The sequence below is a fragment of the Vicugna pacos genome, chromosome 19, assembly GCF_048564905.1.
Source record: "Vicugna pacos chromosome 19, VicPac4, whole genome shotgun sequence".
Taxonomy (NCBI): domain Eukaryota; kingdom Metazoa; phylum Chordata; class Mammalia; order Artiodactyla; family Camelidae; genus Vicugna; species Vicugna pacos.
The window spans coordinates 102,557-124,221 of NC_133005.1; the positions used below are offsets into that span (position 1 = coordinate 102,557).

General features: G+C 45.5%; 1 long non-coding RNA gene across 1 annotated transcript; it reads right to left on the reverse strand.

Moving 5' to 3' along the window:
- Positions 1 to 3,436: 3,436 nt before the first annotated feature.
- LOC140687222 (uncharacterized) lies at positions 3,437 to 7,988 on the reverse strand. Its single transcript, XR_012061393.1, has 3 exons — positions 7,883 to 7,988; positions 7,048 to 7,107; positions 3,437 to 3,502 (listed from the first exon to the last, which is right to left on the reverse strand). It is a non-coding gene; the product is annotated as an uncharacterized lncRNA (long non-coding RNA).
- Between the last annotated feature and the right edge of the window lie 13,677 nt (positions 7,989 to 21,665).

A 21,665-nucleotide genomic window follows, 5' to 3' on the forward strand; every position in this document is an offset into this window, starting at 1 on the left:
ATGGCTACTCTGAAGCTTTATTGCATTACACAGTCTTATACAGCAAAGAAGAACGACAAGGATTATGGTTAACAGGCAGTGTCTGGCTCAAGGTCAGAAGACCCTTTATGTGTTGGTAAATCATGTTCGTGTTGGCACCAGCGAGCCTTACAGCTTATCAGGGTGGGACATATGAGAAACGACTGCTTCACAACATTCTTCTTGGACTCAGGTGGCTGTGCCTGTCTCAGGTTGCACCCCCCTGGGGATCTTACCCATCCTTGGCTAACCAGCCTTCTCACCTGAGTCTGCAACTTTTTATCACTTGTTTACCATTCCGACCCAAGGCTCATTCCTTGGTTCCCACAGTCAGGGGCCTACGCTCCTCTGTCCCTTTGGCCGTGGAGACTCTGAGATGGTGGTAACGTAACTGGAGTCACCCGGATTCTGCCGAGAGGGCTGCCTGAACGCTGGTGATGGCTCCACTGTATCAAACTGCCTTTTTAACAGAGCATGGCTTGGGGCTAGCAGGTATGTATCACTGTATTTAAAATAGATAAACAACAAGGACCCACTGCACAGCACAGGGAACTATAGCCAACTTCTTATAATAACCTATAATGGGAAAGAAAATATCTATGTATGTGTAACTGAATTGCTTTGCTGTACACCTGAAACTAGCATTGTAAATTGATTAGACTTCAATAAAAAAATTAACAACAACAAAAAAAGAAAGAAAACATTCCTGTCATTATGATTTCCTGTCATCCAGGCTGGAGGAATCCTGAATTTTAAAAATTATTTTTGACTCATAGGACCCTTTAAGAATCCATTGATGAACATGGATTTTCTCTTTAATAAAATATGCATCTGTACTTGAATATGCACACACACACACCCACCCACACATGCACGCACACACACACAGACTCATGGGAGACCTTGTATGCAGTCTCTGGATATTGGTGTATTCCTGGCTGAAAAAAAAAGATTCAGTTCTAAAAAAAAAAAAAAGAAATAGCAACTGCACTGGGCTCAAGGAGCTAGTATTCTAGGGGAGGGGACTGTCAATTTTTCAATCTATCAGCGTGTTTTCACTAGGCATTTGCTTAGTTCTTGGTGGTTGTTTCACAGTCTGGGATGGAGAAGAAATGGACACACTGTCTACCCAGCCAATCACACAGGTCTTGGGAGGCAGCACTAATGTCTCTGAAGTTAGTAGATCCCCGGACACGTATCTGATTGCCGACCAGCATTTCCACTTGGGTGCATAGCAGACATCTCAAATTTAAGATGCCTCAGACTCAGTGCTTCCCCACCTTCCCAGCGGGGAGATAAAAGGCAGCACCATCCTTCTAAGGAAGCAAACAACAAGGAAGGTCGAGGCACTGTGGACAGAAGAGGAGAAACTCAGTGAGTTTTTGTGCTTCTTGCTTCTCGATGCTTTCCTGTGTTTAGACTCAGCTGAGTTGCATGTTCGCTGATGATTGAAAATGCACAGTCACTCATTGAATCAGCGGGTACGTATGGAGTGTCTAATGTGTGCTAATGACCTGCTGTCGGTACGCAGAGCTGAGACATTATGAAGAAACATCTAATAATGGATCACACTTGTCAAAGTCTTACTCTATGCTGAGCACAGTCAAGCTACATTACAGCTGTGATCGCGTTTACTTTTCACAAAAACCCTCTGAGAAAGCATACCATTACGACCTTGACTTTTACACATTAGAGAACTGACTCTTCAAATGTCTTGGCTGAAGCCACACAGCCACAAAGGGAAAATCTAGATTTGCAGCCAATCCCAGAGCCCAGATTCTGAATTATTATGCAATAGGCTTTTTAAACCAGGAGATAGCATCCCGATATTTTTAATTAGTGTATAATAGATTAGATCTTGGCTGTGTAGATTCCTCTAAAATTGTGGCTTTGAATAGTTTGGTTTTCCAACTACCAAAAAAATGAGATGTTTAAATTCTATATGTGTTACAAAGTACAGTAAGTAAAACCACCTCTGTGTCTGTGGGACAATTCTGTTTAAGCTCTGACAAAGATGCATATTTCCTCTTTGCCAAATTTCATTTTAAAATATAATGGGTTATTTTGGATTATTAAGTTTTCAAAAATATAGAAAATAGTATGACCTCCACCCATATACTCAGCCCCCAGCCTCAACAATTACCAACATATAATGCCATTTAATGTTCATTCATAGACCAACAGTCCAAAGGGTGATGACTAAGATAACTTCTTTCAGGGAAGTGGCTATAGTCAATGAGTTAGGAAATAATTTTACAGGAAATAAAACCCTCAACTTAAAAAAGGGTAATTCTTAAGGAGAGACCAAGCAGGGTATTAATGCTGCCTTTTTAAGAGGCTGAGTCTAGTATTTCTCAGACAAAATAAAGATTTACAGAGAGCAGTACCTTCTCCCAACATGACCATAAACTCTAAAGTTCTTTAAAAACCTGAGAAATAATTTAATAAGAGACAAAACTAAAGCAAATAACTAATCTAAAACCATGACAACCATATGCATTTACATATGTTTACATGTAATCAAATCCAACTGTCACAAAGGGTGTACCTCAAAATACAGTGAATTTTCATTGATTTTTGTTGCCATACTGTGCATTTGGAAGGTGGTTTTCAAACTCAGACAAAAAAAAAGTGTTAATTCCAAAATGGCAAAGATTTGCTGCAATTAAGTAAAAAAAATATGAATTATGTTAAAAGATAACTTTGTTTAGGTTGTTTTTGTTTTATTGCAGTCTAGTCAGTTCAGAGTGTCCTGTCAATTTCTGGTGGACAGCACAATGTCTCCATCATACATGTATATACATCTATTTCTTTCCATATTCTTTTTCATTAGAGGTTACTACAAGATATTGAATATAGTTCCCTGTGCTATACAGTAGAAACTTGTTGTTTATCTATTTTGTATATAGTAGTATCTGCAGATCTCAAACTCCCATTTTATCCCTTCCTACCTCCTTTCCCTTCTGGTAACCATAAGTTGTTCTCTATGTCTGTGAGTCTGTTTCTGTTTTATAAGTAAGTTCACCTGTGTCTTTTTTCTTTTTAGATTTCACATATAAGCGATATCATATGGTATTTGTCTCTCTCTAACTTACTTCGCTTAGAATGATGATCTCCAGGTTCATCCATGTTGCTGCAGATGGCATTATTTTATTCTTTTTTATGGCTGAGTGGTATTCCATTGTATAAATATACCACATCTTCTGTATCCAGTCATAAAAGAAAACTTTTGACAAAATATTTGAGTGTCTTAAAACCTCAGAATTTATTTTAAAATCTGAAATTTAAAAGAAAACAAGATTTACTCATAAGATCATTAGTGCATTTTTTTCAGTTATAATTACCATGTTGTAGGACAGTGGGCTCCCCGTTTACATGTAATCAAATCCAAGTGGCCTCACCTGCACCCTCTGCTCTCCACCGATCTGGGAGCAGTCCTGTGTTCAGGGTCCCCGCTCCTCTTCCAGTTCTCTGACCCCTCATTCTAGTTAAAAAGAGAAAATAAAAACAAAATGAAAAGATAAGTGATTCTTAATATGATGGGAGTAGGTCATATTTTCTTTTAATTTATTTTGGAATTTTTTCTCATTTAATTAGAGAAGGTAATGAAATTTTTTGATTTGTGTTTTGGGTAGGTTTTTTTTGAAGCACAATTGACTTACAATATGGCTTTAGTTTTGTGTACAAGATTCAATTTATAGATAGTAAATAAACATGGTATTAACACAAGCATATGCTTTATGGATGGACAGTGATTACCCACCCATGCTGTAAGGAATCTGATTAGCTTTTCTCAAGTCTCCTTGATAAGAAACCACACGTCCAGCAAAGCTCCAGTCCGGGTTACAGGGGTTGGATCAGCACCCGGCTCTATGATATTTCTGCCACAGGCTGTTCCAACACCTGCTGATCAGAGGAATCCTCGGGGCTGAAGATCTGCCAGCTCGGTAGAAATTCCTTACCAAAATACCAATAGTGCTGAGCAAATAGGCTGTCACAGGGCAGACCTCGGGGTTCCTGTAGCAGAGCCACGGTCTCCCATGGTGGCCTTTTTTCAGTGTCTAAATCCCTCTTTGATCCAACAGCCGGTTTCCCCCTTCATCACACTCCTCCCCCGTCTCTGCTCTCCTGGGAGTGTCCCCGCATCCATCCTGGGGGGGCTCTGGGGCCGTGGGGCCACTGTCCCCACTTGTCCCGGGGTAGACCCTCCACATGCACGTGCACGTGCAAGGGTGATGTTGCCTCACCAGATGTCTCCAGGAGGAGGAGAAAATGAAGCCTTTAAGAGAAACAGAGGCTGTCAGTTTTGATATAGGCCACATACGTCTCAAAGCCATTTCTAAATATCAGATTAACTTGGTGGACTGGCCTCTCCCTTCTAATAGAGGAAAAAAATTCAAATGGCCTCATACTGTTTAGTGAAGTCTTTGCATTTCAAAAAAATATCCAGCCAATTCAATTGAAGCCATCATGCAGAGATTCCTGTTTCCTTTCAGTCACAGTCAAACTGTAAAAATCCAGTGGTTTCCTGCCTGTTTTCCTTTTCTCTGTGCTGATGGAAACACCGACAAAGCAGCTTCTTACGGCCACTTCTGAATCCCACGAGTTTACTGAGCCAGTCCGTAAACTGTTTTCCAGTCGCTTCGGGTTTTCAGTGTGGAACTGAACGTGTTCTTACGTAACGCTCTTCCTGTAACTGAGAGGATGTCCTCGGAGCCGACCTGGGATTGAGCAGGTCAGAGGACTTGCCATTTCGAAGTCAGCCAGGGGAGGACGGTTTATAAATGCAGAACCCAGCCCACTTTTGTGAACGGATCGGATGACAGCAAATAGTAGGGCAGGGCTACCCCGCAGGAGAGGGCCTCTTGTTTCAGGTGTGTAAATCACTGAGGCTTATTTTTAATTCTCTGAATTGAAACCTACTGAATTCAGAATTTCCTGAATTGATTTTTCACTATCTTTTATCCAAACAACCTCTCTAACAGGTTCATCAGGTCAAGAAAGGATTTTAAAAGGCTAAAATGACTTTCGGTACGTTGTGGGGTTAACTTTTGGGGGGGGCTAATTAGATTTGTTTGTATATTTACTTACATACTTGTTTATTATTTTTAATGGAGGCACCAGTTATGAAGCCCAGGACCTTGTGCATGCTGAGCACCTGCTCTACCACTGAGCTGTGCCCTCCCCGCTGTGGTTAACTTTGTCTTCATTTTTTTTTTGATGGTTGGTTTCATGCCAGCACATACAAATTCCAACTATAAAAAGGAAGACAAGAAATTGAGAGTGTCCTTTAATCTGACCTTCCGGATAGAGCTCCTAGGCTACAATGTGCTTGTTTCACTAAGTGGTACATTTGGAGTATCTCTTCCATTTCACTCCTTGGTGTATTAGGAAATACATGTTTAAAACTTGTTAATGAGGTGAAGCCCAGTAGCCAGAACAGTCATACCCACAATAATCTCTGATGTCATTTGTAAAAGTAACGGCACATTTAAAAGTGGCCATGTTGGAGTCAGGTCTCACCCAATCCTGCTCACACCCGCTCAGAGGGGGACCCCTGTCTCCCTCCAGGAGAACTTAAAGACGTTCTGTTCTTCATGTACAGAAGAGAGAAATGACAGGCAGCGGTGTAGACGCAGGGGTGCCGTCACCCGTGCGATGCTGCCTGCACCGTTTTATCCTCATCCTGTCCCCGATGTGGCCTTCCTCACTCACTCCACATCCTTTTATTTGTCCAATCTGTGTGAGCATCACGATCTTTCCTTTTGCTGCTGGAAGTGATGTGGGAACCCAGCTCTTCACGCGTGATGAGGGCCGGGTCGCGGACTGACCGGGGCCCCGGAGCTGATGTCGTTACTGAAGGTGTGTAAGGTTCTCTCCACCCAGGAACGCGACCTGCCACACCCTTCACTCCCTCACCTGTCCCCACCTTCATCCCTGCTGAGCAGGCGGGCACTCCCGCTGCCTGGAAGGGCTGCTCTCCCCCAACACTGTCCCTTTTCTCCCAGTCTTCCCAGATATTTCACCGTGCTAATTCCTCTAGACAAACCCACATCAGTTCTTCTAGTGCCACCAAAACTGAATTAAACCCTGTTTAATTGAGGTTGTGTAACATTTGCAGAACATTTTTATGGAGTATTGTTTATGTTACAAAGTCAGTTCCTCCCCCAGCTTCCCATTGGTCCCCTTGCTCCATTCCCTCCTTTCCTTCCCGGGAGGCTGAGACGTGCGTTTTACTGTCAGCGCTCCTCGGGGCTTTACCTGGTCGCCCTCTGTGCTGCTGCGCATGCGCACACTGTACTAGGCGTCATGTGCCAGGCTCCGTAGAGCCCTTCTCTTCCCACCCCACTGAGGTCTATCTTAACCGAGAGTGTATGTTAAATTTTGTCCAAAGACTCATTACTAATCTGTAGAGACGGCCACACAGATTTTCTCTTTTGACTTATCAACATGGAGAATTAAATATTAGATCTTTGGGTCTTAAGTAAACCAACCTTTCTAACTTGGACAAAACCCAATTGTCCATGGTGTATTCTTCTTTTAATATGCATTTGATTTCTATTTACTAATAATTTTTCTGGATTTCGTATTATTCCAAACACCAATTTGTATTTTTCTTTCTTTAGTCAGCTTGATATTCGTGTTATTCTTTGTAAAAAAAAAAAAAGTCAAACTTATTTTGCTTAAATTCAATAAAACCTACTTTTGAAATAATTGGAACAATACTCTTGGATTATCTGCAGGGAGACAGGGGCTGGTGCTCCTGGGGAAGATGCGGGTCCAGCCCAGGAGAGAGCAGGGTTCTCAGAGCCTGGAAGGGCAGAGGGGTGGGGCTCTGTGATGGACCAGGATGCTCGTGCAGAATGGAACAGGGGCACGTCAGAGCAGGATCTGACCATAGACTCCTGGACACTGAGCATTAAGCATCGCAGGCCGAGGAGCTGAGAGAGAGAGGTGGAGCCATGGGGCAAATCTCACCACGAGTCTGGGTATGAGCACACTCGTCTGTGGAGCAGAGGGGAGCCTCACCCACAGTTCCTGGAGCACCTGATTCCTGAATCCGGGTGTAACACCAAGGAAAGGATGAAGCTGTAAGAAGAAAAAACAGATGGCTTGTGGTCCTGAGAAGCCTCAAAGGTAGATATAACTTTGTTTGAAAAAACAAAGAAATGTGACTTTCCTTGAATAATATGAGCACCTGGCAAACCATGTCATTTAACAAATATAAGAATCTGGAAAACAAATTCTTTTCCTTAAAAGAGACTCAGTATTGTTTCAATCAGACCTGCCAATCACTGTCCCTGTGAGAGTTCCTACATATGCAGCTTTTGACTTCTTATTTCCATAAAAAAGTGTGACTTTTCTCCGGTGACAAAGTAACATTAAACATATTACAACTTGGCTGTACTCCCTGAAAAGAGGAGAGGAAATGTATTTTCATTCGTCTGGGAATATCTCCACTGCCACAAGGAAGGGTGAGTCTAATTCATCAGCAACGCGTTACGACGGCTGTTGCTCTGCACAGTGGACACCTGCCAGGCTGCACCCCATCTCTCCTCGTCCCAGAAGCTGCAGGAATGTGGGTCTTCCTGGTAATGTCTCAGTAAGAGAAAAATATCAGCATTCGTGTGCATGTCATCAGCGCACACTCCAGGTGGGGTTGGAAGATGGAGCCGGGGTGCGTGAAGGTTATTGCCTGGCTGCAGTCTGGTGCGGAGGGGGAAGTACTGGTGGTTCCTGCACAGTGACTGTTCATACAACAATGACATCTGTTAAAACATTGAGATGAAGCTTGGGTCACATGGTTAGCATCCAGAAGGGAAAGAGGGGAGGCAGGGGGTTTGCGGGAAGGCATTTTTCCCACCTTCATCACGGGTGTGGCTCTGATGGCCCCTTGCCCACTTGATCTCAGCGGCTCTTTCCTCCACTGAGGTGACATCTCGGAGAGGTCACACATTTTGGCTCCTATAATGTCCTCCACAGTCATTTTGCCTGAGGACACAACAGAGGTCTTTGTTTCATTTTAGATTGTGATGTTCTTAAACACCAGAACTACAGCGATTAGTGTAACAGACACTCACAATGACACCGAGATGTGTCAAGCATTCCTGTTTTCTAGAACTGTCTCCAGACACAGTGGAAGCCTCTCTTCCCTTCTCTGGTCCCACTCCCAGAAGATTCTTCCAGGGCCTCGCCCTTTCCACTTCTGCGTCCGTGCCCCTGGTGCTGCAGGCTGCTTCATACACTCCCCCGAACAGACCTCCCACGCTCCCCAGGGGTGGTGGGTGGTCGGGAGGTGAGAAGGGGCAGCAGGTCTAACCGCTGGGTTGGGAGCTGCCGTCTCGGCACCTGCCGCTCCCAGCAGCACACGGAGCTGCCAATTAAAGTCAGTTTCAGGCAGGGCCAGTGCCTCCAATCCTAGCCTCTCAGTGACCCAGGGGCACCCCACTGGCTTCTTGTGGGCACCCCCCCGCAGGGATTCACCTTTTCTAGTTTAATTGGACCACTCAGCTTTCTATTAACCTTGTTCCAGCCATTTTGTCCAGTTCTAGAATCGTCTACCATCTTCTTTCCCAATTTTTATCCTCTTGGGTTTTTACTATTGTCTTACAGGGTTTAGTGAGAAGACATGAATGTTATGGGAAGCGACTTTGTGTGCCCACCTCACCGTGAGGACAAACAAACCGAAATGTTGGAGTTTGGAGCAGAGTTTGGTTTATTGCAGGCCAAGCAAGGAGGCCAGGGTGGCTCACACCCGAGAAAACCCTGAACTCCCGGAAGAGTTTCAGCAAAGCTTATTTAAAGGCCAGGTGAGGGAGGGGGTCGCAGGTGCATGATCTGCTCGTGCACAGTTCTCCGACTGGCTGATGTCCAGGTAACAGGGCGTCAACACTATCAACCCCCAGGCACCAGAAGGGCTGGGGGCCGCATGCTCTCGACCATCAAGTAGTTCATTTCTTTGGTGGTTTTTGGCATCTGAAAAACTCAGGAAATATGCATGAGAGACTATGATCTGCATGTTTCAGGAGGAGCTGCCGCAGAGGACATGGGGGAGGGGTCTACTCCCAGAAGGTCCACGGGAACCTGCCTGGTTACAGAAACACCTGTGTTTTATCATCCAGAGGGGTTTTCCCCATTAGCTTTGGAACAGCCCACAAGTGTACCTTCAAGTGTGTTTTCAAGGACCTATGTTGCCTGTAAGGAAAGGACCAGGTCAGACCTTCCTGCGTTTCGCCATCAGAAAAAAACTGCTTCAGACAAGAAGCTGGATCGATAACGATATTATCAGTGTTGTCTGTGCAAAGGAGAACTAGGTACTTCACATCCAAATTAGCTGAACCAGGAGGTTTCGTGTGACTATTTTCTGCCCCTTATGTGCAGCTCTGCTCTCTGACCTTGGAACAGAAGAGCTGTTTCTTGTTATTTGGAAGTTCAAAATATTAGGGTATGTGACATCAAGGTGCTACAGAATAAGTAATAAAACGATCGTGAGATGATTGTTACAACGTGAGAAGGTTCATACTCATCCTGAGCAGGATTCGTTCAACATTTATTTCACCCACAGACATTGGCTGGGCACTGGGGGTGAGCTGGGCTTTGGGCTAAGATCGCAGTGTCGCCGTGTGTGTGAGACTCAGTCCCTGGGTGTTTGTCTGTTTAACCCCATGGTGGACCATGTCCTCAATACACACAAAGTCACATCATAATGTTTAATTAACAAATTGAAGGAAGATCAGTGGGACTCTCCACTCGATTTGACAGGTGGCTGAATTTTTAAATAGTTACTGGATACTTTGGGCTAATGCCCCGCGTGACTGAGTCACGTGCATGGACAGAAGACTACAGTGAGAAGGGCATTCCTCGTGAGTCTCACTTTTTCTACTCGGCGTCACATGCCGCACTTTTAACTGAGAGTATGTTTAAAAGACAGGTGGTGACCTCCAGGCACAAGGCGGGAGAGCAGAGGAGCACGCGTGAACCCCACGTCTGTGCGACCCCTAGATACAGTTCCCTCTGCACGACGTGCCTTGAGTTTCTAAGAACCCAGCCCTTAGGCCGGGGCCGCTGGCGTCCCTGGTCGTGGCCGGCTGCGGAAACATGAGCTCACTTTCCAAATATAGTTGAGCGGAGTAAGAGGACAGGTGGGAGCCCGAGGCCACAGTCGCCTCAGAGTGACCACGGACCGAGCAGTGTTTCATGAATAGACAAGGAAGGCCAACCTCCACTTCCCCAGAAAAGGAGAAACGCTCACCGCAAGTCCACCTCCTTTCCGGAGCCTTCCGACTAACCAAGGATTGGAAAGGTCTGTGCAGTGCGTCTGTAATATACTAGCTGGCAGGGCAACATTTTTAAAACTCTTCATAAAAAACTAAAAATGTACTAGTAGTTTGCCAGAAGATGTAGCACTATTTAGAGGTCTTGATATTTCTCTTATTTGGAGAGGAAAGTAACGGGAGCTTTGTGGTCTGTCCAAAACCAGAACACGGAGGTTTTATCCGCAGGCTTTACTTCTACCTCTGCGGTCAGAGCTGCATTATCTATTATAACCTTAAACTAAGCTGGTGCTATTAATTCCAAAAGGATTAAATGTACTGACGGAGCCAACATTTGTCATGATTGTGTATGTGTTTTGTTTTATAGAAAATAAGAAGCAGTTAATCTGAACCCTGCCTGTACTTAAGCTAAACACTGATGGTTTAAAATGATACACTTTGGGTTTTAGTAACATTTTTCAGTTAACTACACTTTCAAAGAACTTTTTTAATCAATTGAGAGAGTAACAGGAGACATTTTAAATCATATCTATGCATAAAGTTTGCATATATTTTAAAAGATAAACTCATTAAGGGAAACTACAGCCCAGTCAAACTGAAACACTACAGTATCATTTTGTATCACGATGCTGTAAGTTACACATGAAATTGTCTTGAGTCCAATAGATGAGGCTGATACAGAATGATGTCAGGCTCATGTTACACTTTAAACATTTACTAAAAATACTGATTGCCTTCTAGTATGAATAATGTGGCCCCATCCAGGGCCCACCACCTGATGATACAACACTAACCAAGTCCTACTGCATCGTGAATGTGCAGAAATTAAATCCTCATCACAGGATAAACAGAAGAGCCAATCTACTTTTTCCTCAAAGAAAGAATTTTTGAGCCTTAGTGATCCAGATGTTTAAAATCAGGGTCTATTTGGCAAATTATTGTTAAGAGTAGACAAGACCTAAGAGATTTATCAAGACCACAAGTGCTCCAGGAGTAAATGTGTCTTCGTGCCTCGAATACAAGTTAGTCTCCGTGTCCTGGCGTCCGGGACGGGTGAGGGTCTCATCTGAGGGCCCCACATCAGTTCTCCGTATGGGCTTCTGTTTGCTTAAAGTGAAAACTGAGATCACAGCAGATTTTCCCGTAGAGCAGGGACCTGGGCACACTGGACAGTTACAGTCACTCTGATTTCCCATAGAGCAGGGACCTGGGCACACTGGACTATTACAGTCACTTTAATTTCCGTACCTCATTTTCAGAAAAAAATGCAGAGGGTGATGTCAGTCAGGTTTCAAAGTAAGTCTGATACATTCTCAAAGAGAAGCCACCTACAGTCTCCAGGCCCCGACAAGAGCCTGCACTTGGTCGCTCAGGCATCCGGAGGCAACGGCTGTGCCCTGGGTAAATTCCAGCATGGAAAACAGAGGCTGAGCAGAGCAGCTGACTCTAAGTTTTGTTTGTTAAAGCGTATGAGGGAATACAGGCACACATTTGGTGAATAGGCTTTGAATTTAGGCGAGAGATGTGAACGCCAGAGGAAGGAGAAGGGCAGAGGACACGGGTGATTCAATACGGTGGGTCAAGATGCTCCAGGAAGAGGGCACCAGAGATGACCCCAGACCCTCTCTCTGTGAGCGCTCACACGGCCGCTGTGGGCAGTAGAGGAGCTAGCTGTCATGCCTCTGAAGTTGAGATAAAATATACTGTCTGGGAGTATTTACTTATTTATTTATTTATTTTTAATTGAAGTAGAGTCATTTTATAATGTTGTGTTGATTGCTGGTGTACAGCATAGTGATTCAGTTGTACACAAACACATATAGATATATTTCTTTTCCTATTCTTTTTCATTCTAGGTTACTACAAGGTACTGCATGTAGTTCCCTGTGCTGCACAGAGCACCTTGTTGTTTATTTATATATAGTAGCTTGGGGAGTATTTAAAACTATGGAATAAATATTCTGTGCCTTCCTGTAATGACGAATTACTTAAAGATTCGGAAAAAAGGAATCCACATGTCTCTACTGAGAAATAGATTATAAACTGATTGTGCATTTTTTGCCTCAAACAGGGTTTAATAAATTTATCTTATCGGACTTTTGTCATATGGGGCCCTTGGTGAAAATAACATTACAAAAAAGAGAGAGAAAGAGAGAAGGGGAAGGAAGGAAGGAAGGGAGGAAGGAAGGAAGGAAGGAAGGAAGGAAGGAAGGAAGGAAAAGGAGGGAGGCAGGAAGGAAGGAAAAGGAGGGAGGCAGGGAGGGAGGAAGGATTAAAAAGTGATGATTAAAGAAGACAATTTAGGTGACACAAACACATGTTATTTAACCCTATATGAAGTGTACAATCTCTTTTTGAAGAACTACGTAATGAGGTGGAAGGCAGGAAGTTTTTACAGGGTAAAGGATGAGGAAAAGAAAATAAAAACTATGATTGGTGGGGGCCACAGAGTCAAAACTTGGGGTGGGACCAGCAAGGAGTAAGTAGGGAGGCCGGCGGGCACTGGCGCTGCACATCTCAGCAGATGTACGTGTTTCTGGTCCAGGATGCCACTTACAGGGACGCAAAATCATCTACGGTTTGGTTTGCTGACATAAAAAGTTATTTCAACAGAAGGAAGAAATTAAGTCCAGGAGTGCATGTGATTCCAGAACAAGAGAAAAATAGTTTGAAAGCTTTTCCAAGTTTAATATTCATAGTTTATGTTTATTTTAAAATATTTTTAATATCTGAATCTTTGTATCAACAGTTTTGGTAACTTTAAAATTTTTTACTTTAATTTTTTATATAATTTTTAAAGATTATACTCCATTTACAGTTATTACAAACTATTGACCCTATCCCCTGTGTTGTACCACTCATCCTTGAGGCGATCTGACTCCCAATATTTTGTACATCCCACTCCCCAGCTTCTTATTACACCCACACTGGTAATCTCTACTTTGTTCTCCGTATCTGTGAGTCTGCTTCTTTTTTGTCATATTCACTTGTTTGTTATATTTTTTAGATTCCACGTATAAGTGATAGCATACAATATTTGCCTTCCTCTGTCTGATTTATTTCACTCAGCATAGTGCCCTCCAAGTCCAGCCATGTTGCTGCAAATGGCAGGATCTCATTCTTTTTTGTGGCTGAATAGTATTCCATTTTGTATGTAAACCAAATCTTTTATCAGTCACCTGTTGAAGGACATTTATGTTGCTTCCATATCTTGACTATTGTAAATAGTGTTGCTATGAACATTGGGGTGCAGGTGTCTTTTCAAGTTAGAGTTTTCTCTAGATATAAGTCCAGGAGTGGGATTGCTGGATCATATAGTAGTTCTGTTTTTAAACCTCTATACTGTTTTCCACAGTGGCTGCACCAATTTACATTCCCACCAACAGTGGAGGAGAGTTCCTTTTTGTCCACATCCCCACCAGCATGTATTATTTGTGGTCTTTTTGATGATGGCCATTCTGACAGTTGTGAGGTGACACCTCATTGTGGTTTTGATCAGCATTTCTCTGATGATTAGCAATGTTGAGCATCTTTTCACGTGCCTATTGGCCATCTGTATGTCTTCTTTAGAAAAATGTCTGTTCAGTTCTTCTGCCCATTTTCTTAATCGGGTTGTTTGTTTTTTTGTTATTGAGCTGTATGAGCTGTTTATATATGGAGGATATTAACTCCTTACATTCAATCAGTTGTCTTTTCATTTTGTCAATTGCTTCCTTTGCTGTGCAAAAGCTTTTAAGTTTAATTAGGTCCTATTTGTTTACTTTTGCCTTTATTTCCTTTATATAGGAGACAGATCCAAAAAAATCTTTCTATCAACAGCTTTTATTACTTTTTAATTAATTGTATAAATATGGAAATAAACAGGAATAAAATGCTAAATTAAATATTAAAATTACTCATAATTTCCACTTTTTTTCCCAAAGAATGTGAAAAAAGTAACAAAAGACCCCCTACCTGCCCCGCCCCCAACGCCACCTCAGACGGAATCAGCGTCCATTGCATAATGCATTCTTCTGACCTTCCTCCAGTATTTATCTCTAACCATACATGCATTTTTTATTGAAGTATAGTCAGTTACATTGTGTCAATAGCTGGTGTACAGCATCATGTTTCAGTCATACGTATGCATACATATATTCCTTTTCATATTCTTTTCCATTATAGGTTATTACAAGATATTGAATATGGTTCCCTGTGCTCTACAGAAAAACTTGTCGCTTATCTATTTTATGTATAGTAGTGTGTATCTAAATCTGGAACTCCCAGTTTATCCCTTCCCACCCCCTTTCCCCAGTAACCATAAGATTGTTTACTATGTCTGCGAGTCTGTTTCTGTTTTGTAGATAAGTTCATTTTTAATGGCTAGTGTAATGTTACTGCCCCTGTCTGGACTCTCAAAAGTGCCTGGCCCTTGTGGTTTGGAATATTGTGTGATCCTTGGTACCTGGCAGTCTGTTCCTAACATAAAAAGTTTTTTTCAACCATAGTAGCTCATCAATGTCTCTGCAAAGTATTCCATAAACTATGGCAAAAGTTCTCTCCTTATCTAAATTCTGCTAATAAATACCCATAATATGCCCAATGGGAAAAGGAAACTTTGCAGCCGTATGCAGGCTTCACCCATAAGTCTACCATGTCCTGACAGTTCAACTTTGGCCAAACAATGGAATGTTTTCATGCTGTAGTTTGGGAATCAAAATAACAGGAAGAAAAATAATGTTTAGCCCATCTGTTATTCTCAGGCTCAAATGATTCACTGCAGATCTCCCCAGACTTATGGTGAGGTTACGTCCCTGCAGACCCATCATAAACTGAAAATGCCAGGGCTGCGGGTGATGCTGATAAATTGGAGGTTTGGGATTAGCAGATACACACTACTGTATATAAAATAGATGAACAACACAAGGACCTACTGATAGCACAGGGAACTATAGTCAATTTCTTGTAATAACATATAATGGAAAAGAATCTAAAGAGAAAAAATATGTATGTAAGTATATGTATACCTGAATTGCTTTGCTGTACACCTAACATTGTAAATCAACTGTACTTCAATAAAAAATAAAATAAAAAAATAATTTAAAAAGATGGAGGGGGAAGGTAGAGCTCAGTGGTAGAGCACATGCTTAGCATGCATGAGGTCCTGGGTCTAATCCCCAGTACTATCATCAAATAAATAAATAAATGAACCTAATCTGACCCCCCAAAAAAACCCACCAAAAAAAGTGAAATGATTTTTTTTAAAAAGGAGGAAGCTTTTTCAAAATTCAGTTTCAAAAGAAGAGTAATATTTTGAGATGTAAGACATACGTAAAATTCAGTCTTAGTGTCTGTAAGTAAGGTTTTGTGCACACAGCCCCGCACCATCATTCAGGGCTCCTCTCTGGGTGGTTACATGGTGCAAGAGCAGAGGTGAGGAACTGGGGACAGTACAGTCTGCAAATAGGGACCCCTGCCATCTGCTCCTTGGTGGGGAAGTCTGCCAACCCCGGGACTGGGGCACAACTGCACCTCCAGCGCCCGACGCTGAACCAGGGACCATGAACTCCCCGCTGAATTTACCACTGAAGAACGAAGGTGGATGCACGTGGCTGGACACCAGGGAAGGAAGAGACAATAAGATTCCAAAAATTTCATGGAAAACTAAAATTAAGTGGCAGTGGAGTCCAAACGGACTTCATGGTTCAGGTGACATAAGCAGAGTCAGATTTACCTCAAATACTGAGAAGCTCCTCTTCTCGTTACATCCACAAAATTAGAGCTGAAATGAGGCATGCAGTGGGCAGGAGAGGGGGGCTCGGGCAGCAGACAGCCCCATCCACTCACAACTCCAACCATGGGCATCACCCTCCTGAGTTAGGTGACGATGGGCAGTGAGATGCTTAATATTCACTCACGGGGCAAAATATCAAATTAAAATGATAAATGACAAATACAAAGTATACTTGCTATTTCTGCCAATTTACAGAGTAGAGGAAAATGATTTAAATAGTACATTTGTTCGCCTTAATGTTTCTCCCAACTTGTAGAATGGTAATATTATGATAACACACACCCTTCCCCACCGAGTCATTACTACTGTGTTGGGGAGGAATTTTGTATTTTTTTAATTGAAATATAGTTGATTTACAATGTTATGTTAGTTTCTGGTATACAGCATAGTGATTTTTCATATTTTGTTTTTCATTATAGGATATTGTAAGTTATTGAATATAGTTCCCTGTGCTATACAGTAGGACCTTATTGTTTATCTATTTTATATATGTTAGAATCTGCAAGTTCCAAACTCTTAATTTACCCCTCACCTCCTTCCTTTCCCTTTTGGTAACCATGAGTTTGTTTTTATGTCTGTGAGTCTGTTTTTGTTTTGTAAATAAGTTCATTTGTGTGTCATTTTTTAAGATTCCACATATAAGTGATATCATATATTTGTCTTTGTCTGGCTTACTTCACTTACTATGATAACTTCTAGGTCCATCCATGTTGCTGCAAATGGCATTATTTTATTCTTTTTTATGGCTGAGTAGTATTCCATTGTATAAATACACCACAACTTCTTTATCCAGTCATCCGTTGATGGACCTTTAGGTTGCGTCCATGTCTTGACTGTTGTAAGTAGTGCTGCTGTGAACATTGGGGTGCATCTATCCTTATGAATCAAGAGTTTTCCCCAGATATATGCCCAGGATATTGGGCATATGTGCCAGGGATTGCTGGATTGTTCTAGCTTTGGTTTTTTGAGGACCCTCCGTACTGCCCTCCACGCGGCTGCACTAATCGCACTCCTGCCCACATTGGGGGCGGCTGCTCCCCACACCCCAACCACGTTTACTGTGTGCTGGTCATGTTCCTAAGGCAGGCATGCCTCTATCGTCCCCAGAGCTGGTTCCAGCCCCAGCCCCCTGTGGGAAGCAGGCAGAGTGCATGAACCTCCACAAGCATGTCGGAAACGTCATCCCCAGACTCCTACGACTCCCTGTCGGACGTGCAGGTGGATGACCAGGATGCAGCCTTCTTCCCTGGGCTGTCCGCCTTCCCCAGCCAGGAGGAGATCCACAGGAGCCTCGACCTGGCCCGGAGAGCTATCGCCAACTCTGAGGCCAAAGCCTGCGCCTCAGAAACGGAGATCCCACAGGTTGTCAGCTGCTCCCTGGGAAGCCTGTGCAGGAAGCAGTCCCATCAGGAGGGTGGATCCGGGGAGCCCACCGCCCCAGGAAGGCCTCTGGACCCCAGGCCCAGCCGGGGCCAGCCCTCCACCAGCAGAGCGGGCCGCGTCACCTCCCCCAGGCCCACAGAGGAGGGCAGCCGCCTCACCCCTACTGGCCAGCCCTAGCTACATCCACAGCCTCTGGAGGGCCGGCAAGCACTGGGCCCAGCCTCCCCAACCCCGGCCCCAGCGCCACGCCCAGGGCCCCGCACCTGGGCCGGGCCAGGCCGGGCCCCAGAGCCAGCTGCGCGACAAGGCAGCCAGCTTCATCCAGGAGCTGACGTCCATTTTCAGAGAAGCCGCTAGGCCGAGGAACAGGAGACCCAACGGGGAGTCATCCCCAGACAGTGAGTACCTGTCTTCTAAAACCCAGCCCATGGCCCTGGAGAGCACCTCATCCAGCCGGAGCCCCAAAGGAGACAGGCAGGAGGAGGAGGCGGCCAGGCTCCCGGAGCCCGGGATGCGGTCCAGCCCCACGGCCGCTCGCCCCCGCCACACCCCAGCGCTCGCAGCCTCCCTGCAGCTCCAAGGCTCACCCAGAAGCTGCGGAGCCAGGAGGTGGCCGAAGACAGTCGAGTCTACTTGGAGTGCAGCATCACAGGACACCCACCTCCCTGAGTCAGGTAAGAACCTTTCACTCTCAAGATCAGATGATTGGCGTCGACTTTTGATTTGACTTGAATGTCATAGCAGAGATATCTGTTAGGGAGCACAAGCCCCTGTCCAGAGTGCACAGCAGCCAGCACCACGACACCAGCTTTTGAGAAAGGAAAGAGCTTGCTTGCAGGGTCAACCATAAGGGAGATGGGAGGCATGGCTCCAATCTGTCTCCCAACCCAGGTTTCAGGGCAGAATTTACAGTGTTAGCAGAACATCCAGTCTGGAAGCTGACTTGCTGATCAGTCCACATGAGCTCCTGGGGCTGCTGGAAGCCAGGTTTTCCTTGTTGAAGGATTTCTTGCCTCTTAAAGGGCTCCAGTGGCAACGTTCCTGTTCTCAGAGTCCCGCAGCCGCAGAGGCTGGGCTCAGGGTCGTCCCTGAACATGAGCAGGGCTGTCGCTGTAAAATAATTCCAGGTTTGCTCAATCTACCTGTTTGAGGAGGAAAACCAGCTTGAGCTGGTCAGAGTTCTACCTGCTTTTTCTTTGTGCCTTCCTCAGTCCTGAGGAAGCAGGGCACCCACAGCTGGCTGCTTCCTGCTGATCAGGAGCAAGGATTTTTATAAGAGGAATGAAATCATTTTGCATGTATTTGCAGATATTCACGAGTCCCACCTTGAACTCTGAAGTCTCAGGCAATCGTCAAGTGAGTGGAGGAGGCCTTTTTAAATATATGGGACAGACATTAAGCATGAAATGTGACGGGTGAGAGGGTTAAGCCTAAGATGCACAGAACAGTGCCTCCTAATTTTAACAGTCCTTCAAAAACAGAACTTATTCCTTTGGGAATCCTTGAAAGCATGTCATTTTTAACCTTTCAGTGATTGAATTTGGATTTATGTGGGTCTGGTTTGGACTCCTGGGTGGCAGAAATCTGCTCCGAGATGTCCCCGCCGTCTCGTCCTGGCCAGGTGGAATGTCCCTGGGAGTGGTGTCCCCAGGATATGACCCCTTCTACCTTTACTGCAGAGTGTGTAACTGGAAGGAATTCATGGGGCCTGCTCCACATTGGGTGCATTGGTCCTCGGGGTGTTGTTTTTCCACATTGGAGGAGGACCCGGTCCCCGGGCTTCCACGGTGCAGGGGACATCGGTGGGAAACAGTAGTGGACTACAAGGCTATTTATGTACAGCAGGTAAGTAACACCCAGGTGCGGTACAGCCTCAGGCTCAGGGAAAGCCGTCCCACGTGACATCTCAGAAGGGCTTAACTGGAGCTTGCTTCGGGGGCCACTCTGACCCTCAGCAGGGCAGCTGGTAAGACCTTATTCCAAGTTATGCTGGTTTCTTGGCATATTTTGGAGACTGTCTTTCTAAGGTTTGACTCATTTCCGTCTCTCCCGGAGGCTGAGGTCTCTGGGCAGCATGAACTTCTGTCATATCCCCAGGGCCCCCGACATCGCCTTAGTCCACTCGGCTATGAAAGTCACTAGGTTGCCACTTAGAATTGAGAGAGGCAGCCCAGCTCGCGGGGAGATGTCTAGTAAGGCCTTTGTTCCCGGGGGGCCTCCTCCCGGAAAAGCTTCGCCCCATCCTGTGAAGGTGACCTCGAGCACCAGCCAACGTCTGCAGAGTCCCACAGCTCTGGGCCCACAGTCAAGTCTGTTTACCCACCATCCCCTGGCTCTGTACCTCAGGTCTGCACCCCTTTTGTGGCTGGAGGTGGCCCAGCCTTAGGGTTGTCTTTGGCTCAGACCAGGCAACTTTGTCTTCCCTTCCCAGTGGTCCCGTGCCTTTGTGAACTGGCAGCAAAACGTGTGTAACGGGTGGTAGGCTGCATCCCCCCATAACAGGCCCCTCAGTGGAGGTGAGTGACAGCTCCTCCCAGCCCACGCTCCCCGACCCTCAGCCGTCCAGCCTCGTGGCCGCTGAGCGCTGATCACCACCTGAGTCTCGAGCATCAGCATGAACCTCCATCTGTCTGCTCTTGAGATCCATGTTCAAATCCGAGGCAGAAACAAGGACGGCAGGTCCACACTCGAAATGAGCGCTAGGGTCTTCTGTTCTGGCCGCCCTTTTTGCCACCTGACAGCCAAGTTATGTCCTTTACTTACGAAACTCTCAGTCTGGGTGGCCGGGTAGCATGCTAGGGTCCTTCTCCCACACCATGACTGTCTGATAAGCCAGCATCTCCTCTGACCGCTTAATTCTTTTCTTCCTGACGTCAGTAGACCTCTCTCTTTCCACGTGGCCCGTGTGCACCTGTGACAGACAAGGGAAACTTGGAGTCAGTGTCGGTGGTTCCTTTCCCTCAGCTCCAAGGTGCAGGGCTCTGGGAGGGCTGTGAGCCCGGCCCTCTGGGCAGGCGCCCCTGGAGGAGGGCGTCTGCTTCTCAGACCCCCGGATGAGTAACTCCTGCACGGCCCGGTCCAGGAAGCTGCTTCCACCCACGGACATTCTCACATCCGGGTTTCCTAAAGTCTGATCAGTCAGGTCGGGTCCTCTTCAGTTACTTGGATACAGTCGTGAACAGGGTCTTCTGTCGTGCTGGGGGGCAAGGTGGCTCGGTTTAGAGGGGACGCCGCCTTCAGTGTTGAATCCAGATTGTCAACTAGTGAGGATTTGCCCAGCACCACCCCCACCCCCATCAGCCAATATCCGCCCTTTCGTTCCAGGAAAGGTTGCACACAAACTGCGGTGAGCGCCGTGTAGGTGGCCCAGGGTCCATTTTTCAGCATTTTCTAAAAGGCCACAGGTTGTGCCACAGCCCAGAGCAAACTGACCTTCCTTGGGTTACACGTCCAGTTGTTTGGAAGAGTAACCTACTGGTCTTCTGGAGGAACCTAAATTCTGAGTTAGCCTCCAAGACTCACGCCCTGTCTTTCATGCACAAAATGTCTGGGAGACCAAGCGCTGGGCTGTTGTAAGTTCCTCCCTGATGGTGTGGAAGGCCTTACAGCATCCCGGAGTCCAGCTTGGTGGCTCACTGGTTTTCCCTTAGAGAGCCTCATTTAGGGGTTTGGCTATGAGTCCAAAGTCAGGACTCCAAATGGGACAAAACCCAGCTGTTCCTAAGAATCCTCTTCATTCCCTCTGGCGGGGTGTGTGGCCACCCTCACTAGTGCTTCCCTTCGGTCCTGCAGGAAGTGTCTCTGCCCTTTGATAACTCGAATCCTAAATTCCTCCAGCTGGTTGAGGAATCCGTGCTTTCCCCTTGGAGACTCGCTGTGACTGCAGTTTGGTCTCGAGCTTCCTCGGTCCTGCACTCAGTGTGTGTCACCCACAGCCTGGAGGAAGTGAGACACCCTCAGTCCTTGCCTAGGGCTTCCCTGAAGGTGGAGGGGGGCGTACTCAAATCCTCTGGGGGTCCCAGCCAGCAATATGGTTGTTTCACGTCAGTCTCAGGACCATCCCCCACCAAGGGAACCTAGGGGCTCAGAACTTAGGGGCACACAGGAAAAGGCATCTTTTAAGCCCAGAATTTTAAGCCAGCCCTAGTCTCCAGGCAAAGCTGTAAGCAAAGTAGGATTTGGCACCACCGGGTGTGTATCCTTTACAGTTTGGCTAA